At 46.8% G+C, this 12,262-nt stretch overlaps 1 protein-coding gene across 1 annotated transcript in view; it reads left to right on the top strand.

Moving 5' to 3' along the window:
• ZNF592 (zinc finger protein 592) overlaps nt 1–12,262 on the top strand; it is a 42,318-nt gene that overhangs the window by 11,732 nt on the left and 18,324 nt on the right. The window lies entirely within an intron of this gene.

Here is a 12,262-nt window from a genome sequence, read left to right as displayed (position 1 = left end):
CTTGAGGGGAAATTAAAAAACCTTTGAGTTTAGCTTGGCAAAGACCTGGTAAATTAGGGTGGGTCTCCTTCAGTACTGTAGTAGACACAGTATGAAAGTGAGGGTTGTGGCACTTTTTTTTTTCCCACCAGAAACTAAATCTGCAAAAAAGAAGTGCTTCCTGTACTTGCAGGGATTGCCCTGGGAAGTTCATCAGCATCAGAGAGTTTTTTGTAGCCTTTTCAGGGCTGGGCTCAAATTACAGGAGATGAACAAAACCCCTGGAGCTCCTGGTGCCTTCATTTAGATATGCTTTTCCTTAAAGAGGGAGTGCGGATACAGAGGACGCTCTGTATCTGGTGTGATGTTTATAGAAAAGAGGTTTTTTTTAAATTTAGGGGCAACAATGATGCAAGAACAGACTGAAATAGATTTGCACAGAAAATTAGAGGACGGTCTGTAATCATCAGAGGAGTGAATTCTGGAAGAGGTTTGCTGCAGAAGTAATGAACAAAAGACACAAACTGGTTTTGAGACAGAGCTTATTTGTTTTTTTGGCAAGGACAGACCAGTGCACAATAACATGTGCAAGAATTCAAAGTACTTCCTGACCCTCTTGGGCATAATTGTCCATCTACTGGTAACCAGAGATGTTTCATACTCTTTTTTTTTTTTTTCTTTTTTGACTTGACCACCCAAAATCCACCAAGGTAGCTAGGAACTTGAGTAAAGTACAAAATGTAAACTAAGGACGTCTGAATTTTCTTGCACCTTTGTGCTTTTGTTTTCCCCCCTCTTTTTCTTCTTCTGTCACCCTTTATTTGTCCAATAAGAATTTTTCAGTGAGTCGTGACGTATCCTGTTTACACACCACCTACACTGGAGTTATTTAAGAGCAATTTTATTGCTGCCTTTTCTTTTTCTTCTTCCTTCCCCCTCTTAAATCAATGCTTTATAATTTATTGGCTAAAACTTGCCAGAAGCTCGTAGGACCACATGCTGCACTGGTAATTTCCCAGCAGCAAAGTAGCAAGCAAGAAAGACAGCAGCCATATCTTTGCTATTTTTCTCTTCCTTCCCCACCCCCCCACCCCCCTTGCATGTTCATGGTTTAATTTAGAAAACAAGAGGATTGAAAATCAACAAAAATTCCCTTGGCCCCATAAAGCTTTCTCCCTCTCCCAAACCAAGGGTGATTAATGCAGTCCTTAGGTACTAACGAGGACGGATTTTGTTTTATAGGGAAATTTTCCCTCTGGATTTTGTAGAAGCAAAGGGATAGAGGATGTTAGGATGAAAGCATGTTGAGGGAATGGAGCTCCAGGCAGGGACGGCTGGGAGCGCAGACAAAGAGATGAGTGGCAGGATAGGAGCGAGAGCCTGCACCCTGAGGCCAAAACAGAGCATCGGGATGAGGAGGAAGAGAGGCTAGGGAGGAAGAAAAGCTAGGGTGTGGCTCCATGGTCTGCTTAAATCAGTGTGTGATCCGCTGCCACACAAGGTGACAATCCCACCCTCTCCTCCTTCCTTCCTCCCCCCCTGCCCCTTGGTGCTTGGTGATCCTGTAGCCCCCCGGGGACTGAGACCAGCTTGGGGGAAGAGGAGAATGAGCACGGGTGCAAATTGGGGGCCAAGACGTGGCTAAGAGCAAGAAGGAGGGGACAACTGGAGACAAAGGCAGAGTCTGTTTCGGGTAGGATGGAAACTGAGGCTGGAAGCTGACGTCTTCTGGCACCAAGAGGAAGGCTCCTGCTCCCCTGTTCTTCTTCTATGTGGGCACTGATGGTGCTGCCAAGGGCAACCTGGAGAATATCAAAAGTGATTGCGGGGCGATGGGGAGGGGCATGAGAGCCCTGGAGATCTGTGTGCAGTTGCAGGGCTCCTATCTTGTTGGCATCACAGAGAGGTGGTGGGACAGCTTGCATGACTGGAGTGTTGTGATGAAGGGACACAGGCTCTTTAGGAAGGACAGGCTGGGAAGATGACGGGGGGGAGTTGTCCTTTATGTGAGGCAGCAGCTGGGGCGCCTGGAGCTCTGCCTGGGGATGGGTGAGCAGCCAGCTGAGAGCTTATGGGTCGGGATTAAAGAGCAGACCAGTATGGGTGACATTGTAGTGGATGTCTGCTGTAGGCCACCTGACCAGGAAGAACAAGTGGATGAGGCTGCCTACAGACAGCTGGAGGCGGCCTCACATTCACAGACCCTGGCCCTCATGGGGGACTTCAACCACCCTGATACGTGCTGGTGGGATAACCCAGCAGGATGTAAACAGTCCAGGAGGTTCCTGGAGAGCATCAATGACAACTTCCTGAGCCAAGTGATAGGGAAGTCAACGAGGAGAGGTGCTTTGCTGGACCTTGTACTCACCAACAAGGAAGGGCTCACTGGGGATGTGAAGGCCAAAGGCAGCCTTGGCTGCAGTGGCCATGAGGTGGTAGAGTTCAGGGTCTTGAGGACAAAAATCAAGATCACAACGCTGGACTTCAGGAGAGTAGACTTTGGCCTCCTTAGGGATCTGCTTGAAGCAGTCCCATGGGATAAGGCCCTGGAGGGAAGAGAAGTCCAAGAAAGGAGGTTGATATTAAAGGGCCACCTCCTTCAGGCTCAAGAGCGGTCCATCCCAACAAACAGCAAGTCATGCAAAAATGCCACGATGCCTGCATGGATGAACAAGGAGCTCTTGGCAAAACTCAGACTTAAAAAGGGAGTGTACAGAAGGTGGAAACAGGGACAAGTAACCTGGGAGGAATGTGGAGGCACTATGTGAGTATGCAGGGATGATGTAGGAAAGCCAAAGACTACCTGGAATTGAATCTGGTGGAGGATGTCAAAGGCAACAAGAAGGGTTCTTTAAAGTAGATAAGCAGCAAAGGAAGGACTAAGAAAAATGTGGGCCCACTGCTGAATGGGGTGGGGGACCTGGTGACACAGGACATGGAAGAGGCTGAGGTACTGAACACCTTCTTCACCTCAGTCTTCACTAGCAAGACCAGCCTTCAGGAATCTAAGGACTTGGAGACCAGGAGGAGGGTCTGGAGCAAGAAGATGTGTGCTTGGTGGAAGAAGATCAGGTCAGGGAATACTTAAACTGGATATATACAAGTCCATGGGTCCTGATGAGATGCAGCCATGAATGCAGAGGGAGCTGGCAGTGAGGCCGCTCTTGATAATCTTTGAATGATTGTGGTGATTAGGTACCTGAGGACTGTAGGAAAGCAAATGTCACTCCTGTCTTTGACAAGGGGCAAGAAGGAGGATCCAGGGAAGTACAGGCTGCTCAGCTTCACCTTGTTCGCTGAGGAGGTGGTGAGGCAGCTAATCCTGGGAACCATTTCCAGGCACTTGAAGAACATGAAGGTGATCAGGATGGATCACCAAGGGGAGGTCATGCTTGACCAAGCCAATAACCTTCTATGATGAAAGGATTGCCTTGGTAGATGAGGAGAGAGCAGTGGATATTGTCTACCTTGACTTCAGTAAGGCTTTTGATGCTGTCTTCCATAGGATCCTCATAGAGAAGCTGATGAAGTATGGGCTGGATGAGCAGACAGTGAGGTGGATTGAAAACTGGCTGAATGGTCGGGCCCAGAGGGTGGTGATCAGTGGTGTGAAGTCTAGTTGGAGGCCAGTAACTAGTGGTGTACCCCAGGGGTCAATACTGGGTGCAGTCCCATTCAATATCTTCATTGATGATCTGGATGATGGGGCAGAGTGTACCCTCAGTGAGTTTGTAGATGACACAAACCTGACTGATAAGACAGAGGGTTGTGCTGACACCCAGAGTGACCTTGGCAGGCTGGAGAAATGGGTCAACAGGAACCGCATAAAGTTTAACAAGGAGAAGTGCGAAGTCCTTCCCATGGGGAGGAACAACCCCATTGCACCAATATATGCTGGGGACCACCCTGCTGGAAAGCAGATTTGCAGAAAAGGCCCTGGCGGTCCTGGTGGACAGCAAGCTGACCATGAGCCAGCAATATGCCCTTTCTGCAAGGAAGACCAACGGTGTCCTGGCTGCATTAGGAGGAGCATTGCCAGCAGGTGATCCTTCCCCTCTATTCAGCACTGGTGAGGCCACAGCTGGAGAGCTGTGTCCATTGCTGGGTTCCCCAGTACAAGAGAGACATGGACATACTGGAGAGAGTCCAGCAAAGGGCCACAAAGATGACAAAGGAGTTGGACCACCTCACATATGAGGAAAGGCTGAGAAAGCTGGGACTGTTCATCCTGGAGAAGAGAAGGCTCAGGGTGATCTTATCAATGTGTATCAATACCTGATGGGGGGAGTAAAGAAGATGGAGCCAGGCTCTTTCCAGTGGTGCTCAGTGGCAGGACCAGAGGCAATAGGCACAAACTGAAACATAGGAGGTTCCCTCTGAACATAAGGAAACACTTTTTCACTGTAAGGTTGACCGAGCGCTGGCACAGGTTGCCCAAGGAGGCTGTAGAGTCTCCATCCTTGGAGGTGTTCAAAAGCAGCCTGGTCACGTTCCTGGGCAACTGACTCTAGGAGGCCCTGCTTGAGCAGAGGAGTTGGACCAGGTGACCTCTGGAGGTCCTTTCCAACCTCAACCATTCTGTGACTGCCCCTTTGGGTGGCAGGCACTCATTAGATTGGCATAAACCAGTCATGAAATCCCAGGAAGCAACAACCCACTGGTAATGATGTGGCCTGAGAGAGGCTGTTGGAAGGGGTGAGTGGAGGGGTTTGCTGTATATCTTCCTTCTGGAGCAGGAGCTGAAATCTTTTAATTGGGATTAGCAAATAAATGATTGGTCAAGTAAGAAGGGAATCAGTGAGAAGGCAAAGTGATTGGTGAAGATCGTAACAAAAATGGCATTTGAACAGCTGTGCTACTGTCTTTGATGGGATGCAAGGCACAAAGAAGTGCAAGGTGAGAAGAAAGAAGCAGAGTTGGGAGGCTGCGAGATGGGCATCACCACTGACGGATGGGCAGAAATCAGCTCTGCAGGGTGGAGGGAAGAGCAGAGGGCTTTAATGTTGCCATCATAAGAAAGGAAAGGGGACATGTGCTGTGTAGCCTTAGGGGTTATACTGGTGACTTGAAAGTGGGGATGTGAAAACTCTGTGTAATCCAGTAAGTGATCATTTTAGCAACTGGGAGTTCAGATTTCAAGTTGCAATGCAAGAGACAGAGTGGTTTGTTGGTGGGTGTGGTGGGTTGACCTTGGCTGGCTGTCAGGTGCCCACCCAGCTGCTTTATCACTCCCCCTTCCCAATAGGCCCAGGGAAGAAAATATGACAAAAAGCTTGTGGGTTGAGATAAGGACAGAGAGATCACTTACCAATTACCACCAAGGGCGAAACTGATTTGACTTGGGGAAACTAATTTATTGTGAATTAATTGTAGCAAAGCAGGATAGTGAGAAATAAAAACAGAACTAAAATAATCTTCCTCCACCCCTCCGTTCTTCCCAGGTTCAACTTCACCCTCGATTTCTCCAACTCCTCCCACCGAGGAGCACAGGGGGATAGGGAATGGGGGTTGTGGTCAGTTCATCACACGTTGTCTCTGCCGCTCCTTCCTCCTCACTCTCTTCCCCTGCTCCAGCGTGGGGTCCCACCCATGGGAGACGGTCCTCCACCAGCTTCTCCAGCATGGGTCCTTCCCACGGGCTGCAGTTCTTCAGGACCTGCTCCAGCAGGGGTCCTTTCCACGGGCTGCAGTCCTTCAGGAACAGACTGCTCCAGCGTGGGTCCCCCACAGGGTCACAAGTCCTGCCAGAAGACCTGCTCCAGTGTGGGCTCCTCTCCATGGGCTGCAGCTCCTGCCAGGAGCCTCCTCCAGCTTGGACTCTCCATGGAGTCACAGCCTCCTTTGGGGACATCCACCTCCTCCAGTGCGGGGTCCTCCACGGGCTGCAGGTGGACGTCTGCTCCACCATGGACCTCTGTGGGCTGCAGGGGGACAGCCTGCCTCACCGTGGTCTTCACCATGGGCTGCAGGGGAATCTCTGCTCCGGCGCCTGGAGCACCTCCTCCCCCTCCTTCTTCACCGACCCTGGTGTCTGCAGGGCTGTCTCTCTCACATCTTCTCTCTCCCAGCTGCTGTTGCACAGCGTTTTTTACCCTTTCTTAAATATGTTATCACAGAGGCGCTACCACCGTCGCTGATGGGCTCAGCTTTGGCCAGCGACAGGTCCATCTTGGAGCTGGCTGGAGCTGGCTCTGTCCAACATGGGGGCAGCTTCTGGTGTCTTCTCACAGAAGCCACCCCTGCAGCCCCCTCCTACCAAAACCTTGCCACATAAACCCAATACAGTGGGTCAGAAGAAAAGATGCGGAAACTGAAATTCTTGAAATTACAGCTGAGATCATAAAGAGAAAAGAGCTACAGACTGAGAAAACTTAGAATTAAGCTTATTTGATGCAACATTGTCTAAGATCTGTGATACTAGTGTTTTTTTCCATTGCAATTCCACTTTGTTTCCTAAAACTGTCAAGTTTCTGGGTCTATGCTGATGCTTTAACCAGAGATTTTTCCACATACACAAAAATGTATTTTGTGTTTATCAAACAGCCTTAATTTCCAGGGAATAAGGTTTTAGTTGAATGCCTTATTTTATTGAGGCTTAAGCACCCTGGTGTCTTGGGATGATTTAGATGTGTGTGTAGGAGTTGGTTTTGGTGAAGGTCTGAGGAGGACACTAGGTTTGGGAGTGTTGGGCAGTGAGCGAGGTGCAGGAATATAAATGAGTGAACAAGGTCGACAGGAGGAGGTGGGATGCAACGATGAGGCTGAGGATGAATAAACGTGAGGGGGAGTAAGCTGGAGGTAGCAGCAGAGAGGATGGATGGAAGAAGTTTTGGATTGAAGGATGTCTTGTCATCATGTCCTTTAGGCTGAAGGTCACGCAGACTCCATCAGTGGCATTAGCTCTTAAAATAGGCAACTATAACCAAGGAAATAAAAGTATCTTTGCTGTGCTTGGGTAGGACAATGTAAGAGTGTATATGAGCTAATTAGGATAAACCGTCTACGTTAGGATTGGACTTGACACGTGTTCTGTCACTGAAACTTGAATGCGTTGGTTTTATGGTATCAGTTGGTTCTAGATTTTTCTTCTTAAAATTAATAATCTTGAGTTTCTGTTGTAGGGTTTTTTTCATCTATAAATTGAACATGCTAATGCAACGATGCCTATTCATTTAAGGAGAGCCTGGGGAGGAGTATAGTTTAGTTATTGTGATGACAGCAAAAGAAATCTTCCGCTTGCCACTTCTGCTCACGTTGGTAAAATTTTGTGTAGCAGCATTGTAAACCGGATTGTTGAAATAAACCAAGTCAAAAATAATGCTCCAAGCATCTGGATCTTGACTGTAGCATGGCGCAGCAAACAGTCGTACCGGTGGGAGGTGGGGAAGGGGAGCGCGGAGTTGCAGAGATGAAGGTGTTGAGACCAGCTGTGCTGCCAGAGCCAGCACATCACGCCGCTACACACTGGAGCATCTACACTGAAAGATGCAGGTTGCTGGCATTTATCCCAATGAGGCAGTAAGTGAAAGCTAATGTGAAGTTAAAGGTTAACTTTAAGCAGTAATTCGCTGCTAATTTTTTTTATAGCGGAAGCATCCTGCTAATCTCTAACTGGCTGTGATCCCTCAGCTGCCAGAAGTATCAGCTGCCCCTGCAGCTCTGCCTAAAGTAAAAAAATCAAAGCTCACTAAAGGCTGGATTTGGGAAGAACCGGGGCTTTGGGGCACTGCTGGTGGGGGATTTTTGGTTTGAATATGCAAAGGACAAGTGCTCTTTAAAACATTTGCATTCCGAAAATGTAATTTCTGTTCCCCTCTAACTGTTTCACTTTGAGTCCTTAGAATATATTTTTTTTAAAATTTAGAGATCGTTAGGCTTATGAATCTTTTCCTCTTTCATAGCCCTGATCCCATGCCTTAGGGTCGGTGCAGCCCTGTGTTTTTAGCTGAAGCTACATGATGATCATATCAAGGAGGACCCTTGTAGTCTGGGGGCATCTCTTAAATAGGCGTGGACTTAATCGACATCACTTAACTCTCTATAACAGCAGAGAGACTCTAAAACTGATGTAAAGTTTCTTTGCTTGTGCTGAAACCAGTTCCCTTTCCGTTTGTGCATTGGGAGTAAGTGAAAGCAGAGAGTTTTGTGCCCCGAGTTCACCTGTCATTGGTGCGTTGATGGGGATCGTGCCCTCGCTGCTCACAGGCTTCATCTGGGCGAGAAAACTGGCCACAGGAATTTTGCAGTGGCACCTGTGCGAGAAGATGGGAGCTTGCTCAGAGTGTCTGATCCGGGGTGCTTTGCACCACCGGCAATTAGAAGAAAACAGGCTCGTGACTGGATCAAATTTGACGCTGAGTTGTGTAGTAAATCCTTTCAATGAAACAGAAAGGTTAACGGTGCTGCCTCTACGCAGGCACTTTCCAGAGCAAAACTGTGTGTTAACTATAAATTTCTTGATTTGCCAACACCTCTGTGGCCACAGGGTTGGGTTTAATAGACGAACATTTTTGGAGCAGTATGTTTTTTCAACCTTCACTCTACTGCAGTGAGTATTTTAATTTTTTTCCCCTTCTGAAGAAGCTAATAAGTAAAAATGGAAATAAAATCAAGTGTTCTGAAATGGCTGAGCTTCCGAGCGTTTTTGTGTGTACGTGTGTGTGTGAATGTGACTTCTGGAAGAAAAGCCCAAATGAAATGTGGCAGGCAAACTGGAATTAAAACTTGTAATAAATAACTCTTGATTAAAGTGTAGGTTATGGGAGTATATGAAAAACACAGACATTACACAACTCAAAATCATATCCTGGTAACATGCTTTAGAAATAACTGACTAATGAACGTCTCAAATTGCTGCCAGACTTCTTTGAAAAGTCGTGGAAAACTAAGAGATAAAAATGTGACATCTGGAACCAAGTTACAATTTCTCATACAAAGCAGAAGAGTTGCAAAAGAAGAAGCCACTCCGTCTCCAAGATGAAGCCTTCGGTGGGGGAGCCCACACGCGGCTGCCCATTTGCTCCTGATAAAAGCAGCAGCTCCTGGTGTAAAATGGACCCTCCTCAATAACCTTGGGCAGGACTTCTGGCCTCCTGTTAAGAAAAGGATGAGCCTGAGCATAAAGATGCTGGTTATAATTTTTTCCATCCACTGAACCTTTTTCAGCTCTACTGTATTCCTTGATTGATTCAATAGACAAATATAACCTGCCGTGTTACCACCTGGTCACTCAGTCCTGTATGGTCTTTTTGCAGTTCTTCATAGTCAGCCCTTATCTGTAACATGCTGAGTTACCGGGTTATGATCATCCGTCTTTGCTGTTTTCGCTGCTTGTTTCCCTTTCCCGGATACTTTGAGAGTATTTTGAAGAGCCCAAATCCCAGCAGAACTTCCCAGGGACCTTCCTCCATCAAAGAACCAACTGTTTATTCCTTTCTTCTACTTATTTATCCATGCAGAAACCTTCCTCTCTTATGCCGCAGCAGCTTTGTTTCCTTAAAATCCTTTAGTGAAGGGTGTTGCAAAACCATTTTGGAAATCCAGGTAGCCTGACCCATCTGCAGGTCGGACATTCCTTACCCACATGGTTGTTGACTCCTCTGGAGAGCTCAGGTGGGTTCATGAGGCAGGAAGGGAGAAGCTGCGTTGACTTTTCCCAAGTACAGAAGTAATGCTGGTTAAAGATGACAGTTTTCTTTATTCTTACTGATTTATCCTTGTGACTCACTGTTCTTCGTTTTGTCTGTTTACTCCCTAACTTCTTGTCTCTTCCACGAGACAATCTGAACTCGGAGGCTTGGGCTGGTTTTTTTGTGCCCCCCCTGCAGAGCGTGGTGTCACCATGGGAATCCTTCCAGCTTCTTCCCCAGTGTCTGCAGACACAATAAATTCATTTAGCCTTATCCTCGCTGAGCCTTGCTTTTTATTCCCATATTGTGTGTACGCACTCTCTGGCAGGCTTCCTGCTCTTGCGGAGCCTGAAGAAAATAACCACTAGTTTTGATGCCTCTTGCTAGCTGTCTCCCAAACTTTTCTGCCCTACGTTAGCATATTTTGGGTCCCCGCTGAGCCTTTCACGTAATGAGGGAGGTGACGGGAGCTCGCTGCTCCTCTGCCAGGAGGATATCTGCATATCCCCAGGCAGCAGTGCCCAGGCATGGAACCCATTAAATATCGGGCAATTTTGTCATATTTTAGATCCAGCACAAGCACACACAGCAGTGAAAATTCAGGTTTTTAACGTGTACTGATTGCCCGGGTGCCTTTGGGGGCAGTGAGTATGGTATGCTGGGGAGGAAGAGGTGAGCCCCAAACTGTTTCTTTGCAGACTTAAAATTGAAACTAAATTGGCTTTGACAAGGCAAGATCTGGAGAGAAAATGCTTCTCGCTAAGCTACAAGGGCAAAGGCACTTTCAACTTGTGGTTGTGCTGAGTCTGTCTTAAATACTAGGCAAGATCAAAGCAACAGGAGTCCTGCTTTAACAATGCCAAGAAGTTAAATTTCCCATTGCAAATCGAAACCCAGTTAGAAAAAAATGCTATAAAACACAATAAAACTGCCCTGAACATTCATTTCTTCTGTAGCTCTTATTTGGAGATTTGAGAGAGCTTTGGAGAATTTAAGGTCCCGCTCAGCTCCTCGCAGAGAGGTCCTGGGGGCTTTTCTATTTCCCATTCCCATTTATATTTCACAGCTCAGACCATGGCTCAGTAGCGCTGTTTTTCTTTGCTGAAATTAGGGGGCTTTTCCAGCATTTGGGGAAGGGCTGAAATACTCTTGAGTTTATCTGAATTTCATTTGGGTGCGTGCATGGGGGTCCTACAATATGGTTTCTTAGACCTGTTTCTCTCTTTCCCGGGGAAACCTTTTCTCCTCTAAACTTACGTTGCAACATGTCTCAGATCACGTGCCCGAGGCTTTTGATGTGTTTGGCAATTTCTGCAGTTTCCTCCTTTGAGAGCCTAATTTTTTATCCCCCCCCCCCCCCCCCGAACCTTTTCAGGTTTGTCATATCTTTGCATTTTATTATAAATGATGCTTTCTATTACCTGCAGTGTTTTTGACAGTTCCCTGATGGATGTTACATAGTGGAGTATCACAGAGATGCTGCATGAAATAGCAACGATACAGAAAATGGAGTTGGCCCTTAATTTTATTTTATTTTTTTGTCAGATTGAGGGGCTTCTGTCCCAGGTTTCTACCCTGGTTGCCAGCAGTGAAGTCTGCAGGACTTGTTTTGGTCCGTCTGCGTGGGCACATGCTATGTTAAAAGCTTTGTCTGACCATGTAGACATACCGCCTGGTACAACTTCTCACCATCTCTGATCTGTTAAGCCCCGTAACCTTCTTTAACCGTAGCGAAAGAAATGATGCAGTTAAGTTACCTGATTTGATAATCCTGAATTAGCTGCTTGCTGTAGTTCAGTCTTAAGGTAGAGTTAGGAGCAGAGGAGTAATTTTGCATGGGTTTATTAATGACAGAAGAGAGTTTGAGCTTCTGGAGGGCTCAAGGCTGGAGGGCTGGTATCTACTCCTGCTTAGGCATCAAGTAATATGCATCCTACAGAGGATGAGTAGCTGCTCCTGGGCTTTGAAGGAATACAGCAGAGTCGAGACATCCGTGAAAGGGAGCAGAGGTTTGGCAACTGTTGAAACTGGGATGATAAGTCCACATAAAAAACTTTACATGTCAAGTAAATGATGATGCTTCTTCTGCAAAGCTGTGTTGCTAGTAAGTGTGGCCCTTCTAAGTGCAGGGGAAAAAATGGATTTCTTAAAGGGTGCAGAAACAGGGAGAGAAAGAGTCTTTGCATCATTTCTAGTTATCAAGAAGTTTCTATAAGGGTATCATAGCACACGTGGTTTGTGGTCTTTGAAAGTTCAGATTTCATCTGGTCCAAAGAAATTTTGCAAGAGACACAACTGTGGTTTTGGTGGGGAAGGACTGCACTACGTTCAGCAGTAAGGGTTTCAAGTTGGGGTATAATGGAGTTTTCCTGCTTTTTTGGGGTGATTTTGGTGCAGGGTGGGGGCTTGTTGCAAAAAGTGCGTTCCTTCTCAAGTGCCTTAATGTGGAAATGAAAGCAGTCACCAAGCAGAACATCTTCAGAGCTACGAGGTGAAAGATTTTGTTTTCCTTTTTTAGGAGAAAAAAAGGAAATAAACCACAGAGGACGTGGTTTAAGAATGAATACTGTCATTGGGAATGGCTAATTGTGGAAGCTGTTAGGGTTGTTGCAGAAAAAGATGCTAAGGAGACTAGCTGAAGAGCTTCGTAGAGT

Source organism: Aptenodytes patagonicus, chromosome 10 (assembly GCF_965638725.1).
Source record: "Aptenodytes patagonicus chromosome 10, bAptPat1.pri.cur, whole genome shotgun sequence".
NCBI classification, from domain to species: Eukaryota; Metazoa; Chordata; class Aves; order Sphenisciformes; family Spheniscidae; genus Aptenodytes; species Aptenodytes patagonicus.
Note: the sequence above shows the minus strand (reverse complement) of the source record. Positions and strands in the feature narration are given on the sequence as shown.